The sequence below is a fragment of the Protopterus annectens genome, chromosome 6.part1 (genome assembly GCF_019279795.1).
Source record: "Protopterus annectens isolate FY-2018-M chromosome 6.part1, PAN1.0, whole genome shotgun sequence".
Lineage (NCBI taxonomy): Eukaryota > Metazoa > Chordata > Ceratodontiformes > Protopteridae > Protopterus > Protopterus annectens.
In genome coordinates this window covers 211,393,157-211,404,038 of record NC_056738.1, presented here as the reverse complement: position 1 = coordinate 211,404,038, position 10,882 = coordinate 211,393,157, and the positions used below count along the sequence as shown (strand labels likewise).

The 10,882-nt window shown below is 53.9% G+C and overlaps 1 non-coding gene across 1 annotated transcript; it reads right to left on the bottom strand.

Annotated features, from left to right (window-relative positions):
- Positions 1 to 2,875: 2,875 nt before the first annotated feature.
- LOC122805747 lies at positions 2,876 to 3,029 on the bottom strand. The gene has a single exon (XR_006365444.1). It is a non-coding gene; the product is annotated as a 5.8S ribosomal RNA (ribosomal RNA).
- Positions 3,030 to 10,882: the final 7,853 nt, after the last annotated feature.

The window sequence follows — 10,882 nt, the reverse complement described above, 5'->3', positions numbered from 1 at the left end:
TCATTGTGAACCTCATATATCAGTTTCTCTACAGTGCCTTGATCAATCAATCTATATGTATCAGTGTCTTCAAGCAGCTTATTCATACATAGTACATAATCATCTGTATTTAACAAGACTACCCCCCCTCCCTTGTCTGCTGGTTTAATAACCAGACCTGCATTATTGAGCAGAGAACGTATGGATGCCCAGTCTTCTTTACTAGTATTAAAAAACAATGTTTTATGTCTAGAATCTGAATAATATGAGTAAAAATCTCGTTCACATGCCTTAATGAAGCATTCTAAAAATGGATGTAGCACAGGTGTAAAAGTGCTCTTTCTTTTAAAAATGAATGAATCATGTTTGTTTGAACCAGAAGCATTATCCTTATTAAAGAACAATTTCAACAAAAATTTACAAAGAAAAGACAACTCTCCCAGCGGACCCCGCCAGTGTCTTCAGGATAGTTTGCGTCACCATACTGGATGCCTCGAGGCACTCATTTCCGCCACTCCGGATTCGTGAATCTGAACCTGACTCCCTTCAGAACGGTGTACGCCTATCTCTCAGGACCGACTGACCCATGTTCAACTGCTGTTCACATGGAACCCTTCTCCACTTCGTCCTTCAAAGCTCTCGTTTGAATATTTGCTACTACCACCAAGATCTGCACCCACAGCAGCTCCACCCGGGCCCTCGCCCTGGGCTTCAATGCCACCGGGGAAGCCCTCCTACTCATCGTGACATAGCCCCCTTGGCTCCCAGTGCTGGCAATGGCTGGTTATGGGCCCGACACTCCAGTGCCATCCATTTTCAGGGCTAGTTGATTTGGCAGGTGAGTTGTTACACACTTCATAGATTCATAGATTAGTACTAAGCTAACTGCCCTTGCGAGCCATTTTAAGCCCAGCCAATTATCTCTTGTGAGACTCAAACCTTGCACCTTGTGTTTGTAAGTCAAACGCCTTAACCATTAGGCCACCCTCCCAACTTCTTAGTGGATTCCAACTTCCATGACCACCGTCCTTGTGTCTATATCAACCAACAACTTTTCTGGGGTCAGATGAGCGTCGGCATCAGGCATCTTAACCCGGCGTTCGGTTCATCCCACAGTGCCAGTTCTGCTTATCAAAAATGGCCCATTAGGTGCTCACATTACATGCCTGGCTCCAAGCCAGCGAGTCAGGCTTCTTACCCATTTAAAGTTTTAGAATAGGTTGAGATCGTTTCAGCCCCAAGACCTCTAATCATTTGCTTTACCAGATAAAACTGCATCTGGAGCGCCAGCTATCCTGAGGGAAACTTCGGAGGGAACCAGCTGCTAGATGGTTCGATTAGTCTTTCGCCCCTATACCCAGGTTGGATGACCGATTTGCATGTCAGGACCACTACGGACCTCCACCAGAGTTTCTTCTGGCTTCGCCCTGCCCAGGCATAGTTCACCATATTTCGGTGTTACCAGGTGTGCTCATGCTGCACCTCCCCATCGGGATGAGTGAAATGGGCCAGCAGTGTACCCCCCATGTGGGGCACAGGGATCCCGCTTCAGCCTGTGTGTGCTAGCCCTAACTTTCATTGTGCCGTGGGGTCTCCCGCCCACCCTCAGACTCGCGCACCTGTTAGACTCTTTGGGCAGTATTTCAAGACAGGATGGGTGGGTCACTGACATCACTGCAGACCCCTGGCACCCAAGATGAGCCCACTAGCCTGGCAGCAGGACACAGTCAGGCCGCACTGAGGGAAGTCAGGCCCAGTCGACAGTCCTGCCGGGAGCCCCCATCCCCCACCATGAGGGCAAGGGAGGATGTAGCAGCAGTCATCTCCTATGACCCTGGGGCACGGCGAGGGCTGATGCCGTGGGCTGTAACACTTCCCTCTGGGGAGGGGACCCACCTTCCATGTGGACTTCCACGGCTGACCCGGAGCCGGTCGCAGCACACTGCCGCTGAGGAAGTGTGCCAGATGGCAGCCGATGTACCTGGAGAGGGGTATCTTCCTTGTCTGGGCACCTGGCGCAGCTGCTGGGTTGAATCCTCCAGGCGGACCATGCGGACCCCACCTGTTTACCTCTGAATGGTTTTACGCCCTCTTGAACTCTCTATTCAAAGTTCTTTTCAACTTTCCTTTATTGTACTTGTCCGCTATCGGTCTCGTGCCGGTGTTTAGCCTTAGATGGAGTTTACCACCCACTTTGGGCTGCATTCACAAACAACCAGACTCTGAGAAGACCTGATCCAAACATGCAGGGGGCCGCCATCGGCCTCACACCGTCCGTGGGCTGAGCCTTGATCACAAGGACTTGGGCCGACTGGGCAGTGCCGAGGAGACGGACTTTTGTACATTTCCCTGCACCCATCACCTGGGCGGGGATTCGGCACTGGGCTCTTCCCTCTTCACTCGCCATTACTGAGGGAATCCTGGTTAGTTTCTTTTCCTCCACTTAGTAATATGCTTAACTTTCGCGGGTTGCCTCATCTGATCTGAGGTTCAGTTCTGTGCACGGTCGTGGGGGGACGCAGGATGGCCTGGGCCTCAGGGGCAGACAGACTACCCAACATCCCCTGGGAAATCTCCCACTCCCCACTGCCGGACTCTGGGCGGCGGAGAAGGGTGGCCGACATCGCCCCAGCATGCGGGAACCGAGCGTGTGTCAGGATCTGCCTTGGTAGGGCAGCCCAGTGACGGCATCACCATCAGCCTCCAGGGGGTGAGCCGGACACATGTCTACTTCCTCCCATCCTTGGACGGGCTTCCTGGCTTGGGGCAGTGAGGGACTCGTCACCTCCATCCGCGTCTCTCCCTGGGGGGATGGGGGCCCATGGTGGGCTTCCTCGACTCCCCAGCCCTGCCCTCAGCAGGGGCCAGATATGCCCAGGGGCAATGGAAGGCATGAAGACCCTCAGACAGACGTAGCCCTGGGAGTAACCCAGGGCCGCAAAGTGCATTCAAAGTGTCGATGATCAATGTGTCCTGCAATTCACATTAGTTCTCGCAGCAAGCTGTGCTCTTCATTGACACATGAGCAGAGTGATCCACAACTCAGAGTCGTACACATTCTTGTTCACCAGGGGCACCACTGCCCACGTGGAGTCGTACCTCAAGATGAGCACGCAAGGTTTCATGGGCTTCATCTTAGGCACCAGGACTGGGGTTACTGGCCCCGTGCCATGAGACAGCAGGGAGTCCCATGGCAGCTGGAGTGCAGCCGAACCACCGACCCTCTGGGTCTTTGAACCAATGCCCTGTGCGGAGCGTGCATCCTCCACAGGTACCTGTGACCGACATCGAAGGGAGAGGACTCTGGTTTGCCACCCCAGGGGTGGCCCCACATGGCCGGAGGGGAGGCTGCTGCCCCCCTGCCAGGATGGCACCCTCTCCCTCCCCCTAGCACATGGGGAGCCAGCCACCTCTGGGGTGCACGGCTGATCGCACAGACGGGCTGGGCATGCCCTCTGCTGCCATCCCCTTGTGGTACCAGAGGAGCGCCTGCAACTCCCACCATGCAGATGGGCCCCCTCCCTCCCACTGCCGGGAGGCAAGGGGTGGACAGACACCACTACTTGCTCCCACTACCTCCTCTCTCCCTCCCTCTCTCCCCTGGGAGCCACAGACTCGGTCCCGCCAGACTCCACCAGGGCGTGCAGAGAGACGGAGTTGGAGAGAGACATGGAGAAAGACATAGAGGCTCAGGGTGGCAGAGCGAGGAGTGGCCCTGGTACCCGGGGACAGTGCCATCCTGGGGCCCTCGGCATTAATGATCCCTCCGCAGGTTCACCTACGGAAACCTTGTTACGACTTTTACTTCCTTTAGATAGTCAAGTTTGATCGTATTCCCAGCGCACCACCGCGTCCATGACCGACTCCAGCAGGGCCGATCCGAAGACCTCACTAAACCATCCAATCAGTAGTAGCGACGGGCGGTGTGTACAAAGGACAGGGACTTAATCAATGCGAGCTTATGACCCGCACTTACTGAGAATTCCTCTTCCGTGGGGAATAATTGCAATCTTCGGTCCCTATGATGAATGGGGTTCAGGGGATTACCCAGACCTGTCAGGGTAGATACACGCTGATCCATTCAGTGTAGCACATGTGCAGCCCCAGACATCTAAGGGCATCACAGACCTGTTATTGCTCAATCTCGTGTGGCTGAAAGCCACTTGTCTCTATTAAGAAGTTGGAGACGACTGCATCGGGCTGCATAACTAGTTAGCATGGCAGAGTCTCATTCGTTATTGGAATTAACCAGACAAATCGCTCCACCAACTAAGAACAGCCATGCACCACCACCCACAGAATCAAGAAAGAGCTATCAATCGGTAACTCCTTTCCGTGTCCGGGCCGGGTGAAGTTTCCCATGTTGAGTCAAATTAAGCCACAAGCTCCACTCCTGGTGGTGCCCTTCCATCAATTCCTTTAAGTTTCAGCTTTGCAACCATACTCCCCCCGGAACCCAAAGACTTTGGTTTCCCGGAAGCTCCCCAGCAGGTCATGGGAATAACATTGCCGGATCGCTAGTCAGCACCGTTTATGGATGGAACTACGATAGTATCTGATCATCTTTGAACCTCCGACTTTCATTCTTGATTAATGAAAACATTCTTGGCAAATGCTTTCACTTTTGTTCATCTTGTGCCAGTCCAAGAATTTCACCTCTAGTGGCACAATATGAATGCACCCGGCCATCCCTCTTAATCATGGCCCCAGTTCTGAAAACCAGCAAAATATAACCGTAGTTCTATTCCATTATTCCTAGCTGAAGTATTCAGGTGACTGGCCTGCTCTTAATACTCTAATTTTTTCAAAGTACACACTTTGGACCCCTGGGACACTCAGTTAATAGCATTGAGGGAGTGCTGAGAGGCAGGGGCTGGGACAGGCAGTAGCTCACCTCATGGCGGACCACCCACCTGATCCCAAGATCCAACTATGAGCTTTTTAACTGCAGAACTTTAATATACCCTTTTGGAGTTGGAATTACCGTGGTTGCTGGCAGCAGACTTACCTGCCAATAGATCCTCATTAAAGGATTTAAAGTGTACTCATTCCAATTACAGGGTCTCGAAAGATTCCTGTATTGTTATTTTTCATCACTACCTCCCCGAGTCAGGAGTGGGTAATTTGCATGCCTGCTGCCTTCCTTGGATGTGGTAGCCATTTCTCAGGCTCCCTCTCCAGAATCAAACTCTGATTCCCCATTACCTGTGGTCACCATGGTAGGCGCAGATAGTACCATTGACAGTTGAAAGGGCAGAAATTCGAATGTTGTGTCGCTGCCACAAGGGCACGTGATCGCCCCGAGTTTATCTAGAGTCATCAAAGCTGCCGGGCCGAGACCTGGATTGGTTTTGGTCTGATAACTGCACGCATCCCCAGAGGTCAGCACTAGTCAGCATGTATTATCTCTAGAATTACCACAGTTATCCAAGTAATGATGGAGTGAGCAAAGGAACCACAAATGATTTAATGAGCCATTCGCAGTTTCACTGTAGCATCCATGTGCACTGAGACTTGCATGGCTTAATCTTTGATACAAGCATATGCTACTGGCAGAATCAACCAGATAGGAGCATGTCGGCAGGCAGGTGCAGAGATGGGGCCGGAGCCTGCACCTCCTCCAATGGTAGGGGTCCATCTCCCCAAGGAGGGGGCACCCTGGGTGCTCGTCGTGGACCAGCGACCATCACTTCGAAGGGCCGCTGGCCGGAGTGGACCAAGGCTGCACTTGGAGCCAGAGAGTGAGGGAGAGAGCTTCCGAAGCTCCTGCGCTCGGGGGTGCCTGCCAGAGCTGGGCAGCTTGGCATGTGACAGGACCCCTTTACCTCAGCCTGGGCTCATCAGTCTCACCTCAACATTGCCCCCAAAGGGCATGGAGCGCACCCCCCACCCACGCCTCACTCCAGGGAGGAGAAGCTCGACCTGCTGGCATGACCCGCAGAGCCATGCCACGGGGGCCTTCTGCCAGTGGGAGTTGGTCGGCCTGATAAATCGATGGATGGTGGGGAGAGGCACCTCAGATCCACAGCAAGGGCACCCACCGGAGACGTTCTCCCTTGGGCAGGGACCTGGACTAGCACTCCCCACGGGACACCCCATCATCCCTTAACTACTGGAGGCTCCAAATCATGCCAGATCACACGTGCCTGGCAGACAACCGGGGACGAACCCACAGGGTGCGACTGACCCCACTAAACTCCCCTTAGCCGTGGAGGGACAGATCCGCTCTCATGAGGGCTTCCGCATCCCCTGCTTTACCATCCAGAGGGGTTCCGGGGACTTAGCAATATTTCGGGGACACTGTCGGGTACCGGGCGAGGTTGGATGCCTTTCTGCTGCCCGGTGGGAGCTCTCCAGGTCCTGCAGACTCCCGCCGGTCACTCTCCTGAGGACTTCCATTATGGGGGCTCTGCCTGCCCCTTCTCACCCAGGCAGGAGCTCTCCTGGCTCTGCAGCCCTCTGCTGGTGGCTCCCTGTAGGATTTCCACTTGGGGGGTGGTCTGGACCCTCTCACACGGGTGGGAGCGCTTCCTCCCCGGCTGCTTCCCACCTCTCTCCCCCTTCCGGACTTCCATCACAGAGGAGGCTGTGGTCAGCACCCCCCTCACCCAGGCTGCAGCTCTCCCAGTCCAGCCGATCTCCACCTCTCTCTCCCTTCCAGACTTCTGTGGGGAGGGATCCCTTCCGGGCTTCCAATTTCACAAGGGCAGGACAGCTCTTTCCCCGGGTTACACATTTCCTGGAGGCTGCCAGGCCATGACGTGTCCCCATGCCCTCAGAGCCTCTCAGGGTGACCTCCCTCCTGTCCTGGCCAGCCTTGCGAAACTCACCTCAGCCACTGAGGGGCAGGCACACTCCCATCCGGACTTCCGCGTCCCCCCTCCTTTCCATCCAGAGCACCATAGTCCCCATCTTCCACAGATCTCATGGAAGATGCCAAGCCGGGCCATGTCCCATGCCCTCAGAGCCCCACAGGGGGACCTCCCTCATGTCCTGGTCGGCCCCGTGGAACTCCACTTAGTCGCTGAGGAGCAGGCATGCTCCCATTGGGGCTTTTATGTCTCCCCTGCTTTCCCATCCAGTGGGGTTCCAGGGACTTTGCGATATTTCGGGGACGCCGTCGGGTACCGGGTGAGGTCAGACATCTAACTCCTGCCCGGTAGATGCTCTCTGGGTACAGAAGAATCCCACCGTTGGCTCCCTTGAAGACTTCCGCTGCGGGGGGTCTCTGCCTGACCCCACTCACCTGGGCAAGAACACTCCTGGCCCCCACAGCCTTCCACCAGTGACTCCCTTAAGGGCTTCCAAGTGGAAGGTGCTGTGGTACAGACCCCCTTCACCCAGGCAGGCAGGCGCCATCCCAGCCTGGCTGATTTCTGCCCCTCTCTCCCTTCCAGACTTCTGTGGGGAGGGACTCCCTCCGGCTTCCACTTACATCCGGGCAAGAAAGCTCTTTTCCTGGGTTAGATATCTCCTGAAGGCTGCCAAATCGTCCTGTGACAACCATGCCCTTGGAGCCTGAAAGGGGAGCCTCCCTTCAGTCCCAGCTGGCCCCACGGAACTCCCCTCAGCTGCATAGTGCCAGGCCTGCCTTCTTTGGGACTTCTGAGCCCACACTCCTTTCCGGTCCAGAGCACCATGGTCCCCATCTTCCCCAGATCTCCTGGAGGCTGCCAAGCCAGGACATGTCCCTGTGCCTCGGAGCCTCTCAGGGGGATATCCCTCCAGTTCCAGTCAGCCCAGCGGAACTCCCCCCAGCCACCAAAGGGTAGGCACACTCCCATCAGGACTTCCATGTCCTCCTTCTTTTCTGGTCCAGAGCACCATGGTCCTCATCTTCCCCAGATCTCCTGGAGACTGCCGAGCTGGGCCATGTCCCCATGCCCTCAGAGACCCTCAGACAGACCTCCCTCAGGTCCTGGTTGGCCCTGCAGAACTCCATTCAGCCACAGAGGGGCATGCGCACTCCCATTGGGGCTTCCATGTCCCCCCTGCTTTCCCATCCAGAGGGGTTCCGGGGACTTTGCAATATTTCGGGTATGCTGTCAGGTATCGTGAAAGGTCAGATGCCTAACCTCTGCCTGGCAGGAGCTCTTCAGGTATAGAAGAATCCTACCGGTCACTCCCTTGAAGACTTCCATTGTAGGGGGGGCTCCACCTGACCCCTCTCACCCAGGCAGGAGCTCTCCTGGCCCCATGGCCATCCACCAGTGGCTCCCTTAAGGACTTCCATGTGGAGGGGGCTGTGGGCTGGACCCCCCCTCACACAGGTGGGAGCTCTCCAAGCCCAGATGATTTCTTCCCCTTCTCCCTTCCAGACTTCCGTGGGGAGGGACCCCCTCCGGGCTTTCACTTCCACCCAGGCAGGAGAACTCTTTTCCTAGGTTAGAAATCTCCTGAAGGCTGCCAAATCGTTCTGTGTCAACTGCCCCCTCAGAGCCTCACATGGGAGCCTCCATCCGGTGCCAGCTGTCCCCGCAGAACTGCCATTGGCCACCGAGCGGCAGGCACGCCCTCATCGGGACTTCTGAACACCCGCTCCTTTCCAGTCCAGAGCACCATGGTCCCCATCTTCCCCATATCTCGTGGAGGCTGCCTAGACGGGCTGTGTCCCTGTGCCCTTGGAGCCTCTCACTGGGACCTCTATCCAGTCCAGGGTGGCCCCGTGGAACTTCCCTCAGCCAATGTGGGGCAGGCATGCTCACATTGGGGCTTCCGCTTCCCCCCCTGCTTTCCTGTCCAGAGGGGTTCCGGGGACTTTGCGATATTTTGGGGATGTTGTCGGGAGTCAAGCGAGGTCGGATGCCTTCCCCCTGCCTGGCAGCAGCTCTCAGGGTCCCCCAGACTCCCACCGGTTACTCCCTTGAGGACTTTTGTCATGGGGGGACTCTGCTTGCTCACTCCCACACAGGCAGGAGCTCTCCTGGCCCCACAGCCTTCTGCCGGTGGCTCCCTTAAGGACTTCCACCTGGAGGGGGGATGGTCCATACCCTCTCATCCAGGCAGGGGCCCTCACTCCCTGACCACTTTCCACCTCTCTCTCCCTTCCGGATTTCTGTCCAGGAGGGGGCTGTGGTCTGGGCCCCCCTCACCCTGGTGGGAGCTCTCCCAGCCCAGCCGATTTCTTCCCCTCTGTCCCTTCAAGACTTCCATGGGGAGGGACCCATCCAGGCTTCCACTTCTACCCAGGTGGGAGAGCTCTTTTCCTGGGTTAGATATCTCCTGGTGGCTGACAAATCATGTGTCTGAGATTGGTACAGCTCTACCTGCTTTTAATAAAGTTTATTGAACCAATACCTTACCTTGCCATTGATGCCAGCAGAATGATCTTTTAGATGTTGTTTTGCATTAAACATTTAACATAATGTTCATAATTCCTTTAATGATCCATATCAACCTTTGAGCCATATCCAAAAACCAGCTCAGAACACTATCATTCCCTGGCACTGTTGGCAATAAATGCATCGAGGTTGCATGCTTTACAAGTCCAGGTTATTACAAGCTGCATATTCAATAAAATCACAGAGACCTCCAATGGATTAAATGGCCACAGCCATGCGTTTATTGCCATTTACTCCCAATGACCTTTCTCAAATAGAAGCCAATTATGAGATGTGCGCAAGGCAGGAATGTCAGGGAGGCCATTTTATTTCTTTCATAGCATTCCCCTAAACTTACTGGACAACAGACAGCACGTCGATATCCAGCCCTTCTGATTCAACATGCCTACATCATAACAGCTTTTTCATTTCACAATTCATCACAATTCCTCTGGACGCCTTACAATCTGCCAAGGAGCCATTGCTGGGCCGGTAAGTCCCCTGGCAACAATCCCTTAGGGCTGTCTGGCCTGTGGAAGGTCCAGCTGAAGAGTCCTGTGACATCCCCCCACTACTTACCTTGGCCTCCCTTACCTTTCCTGTCTTCCACCACAGAAGAGAGGAATATTCCTCCCTTCCACCAGCACAACTCAACCTGTCCTAAGTCAATGCCCTTCAAAGTTAAACCAGCTTGCAATTCCTTATAAAAAATCTGCAAACCTTCTTCAGATAAATGAACCCCATCCTTGTCTGGCCACCAGACCTGAATGCCAGGGTGAGGAATGTACAACCCATTAATGTCCCTTAACACCTTATCCATAGAATTATTAATTCTCCATCTCATTCTCTCCACAGCTTTAATGGACTTAGCCCCCTCCATTTCTTTCTCTGTACCACTTCTGACCAACAAATAATAGCTTGTGGCCAGCATTCTTGCATGCAATATACCTCTTGTACCATCAAACCGATTAGATTTTTTATTGGATGTTGACAAATATCATTACACCCTAGGTGCAAGAAAATGGCAGTAGGAGATTTATCGCTTCTTGCAGCTTGCTGTAGTACTGCCCTAAGATGGTGCCACCACATTCCTGAAATCCTAAACCAAACTGCTTTGCAAGAAGATAATTTTCCTCTTTGGAAGGAGAAGCCCCGCCTGCCCTGGACAAAGTGATGGAGTCTCCGTATGAAAGAATGACCCACTATCCAGATGCATTTCCGATCCAAAGATGTGAGAGCTGAAATACAAAGGACAAGAGTTAAAGCCATTTACATCTTACATAGCCTTTATAAGCATTGGACTTCCACCTGCCCATCCTCATAATGTCAGTCTGTGAAGCTCCCATTGCATGTGCCTAGGCTGCACCTATTTGAAAGGAATGTAATGTATATTTATCTGAGTCTAGGCCACTCAGCTTGATTGCCTCCTTTAAAACTGCTCTCACCTGATAGTGTGTCAGAGGTTCACCTTGTTGATGACAAAAGAATGGACCTTCTGACCTACAGCTATAGTTGTGGTACTCTAGTAGCACTTCAGTCAAGTCCCATTCTAAACCCTTTGGGGTAACCACTCTTACCCACTG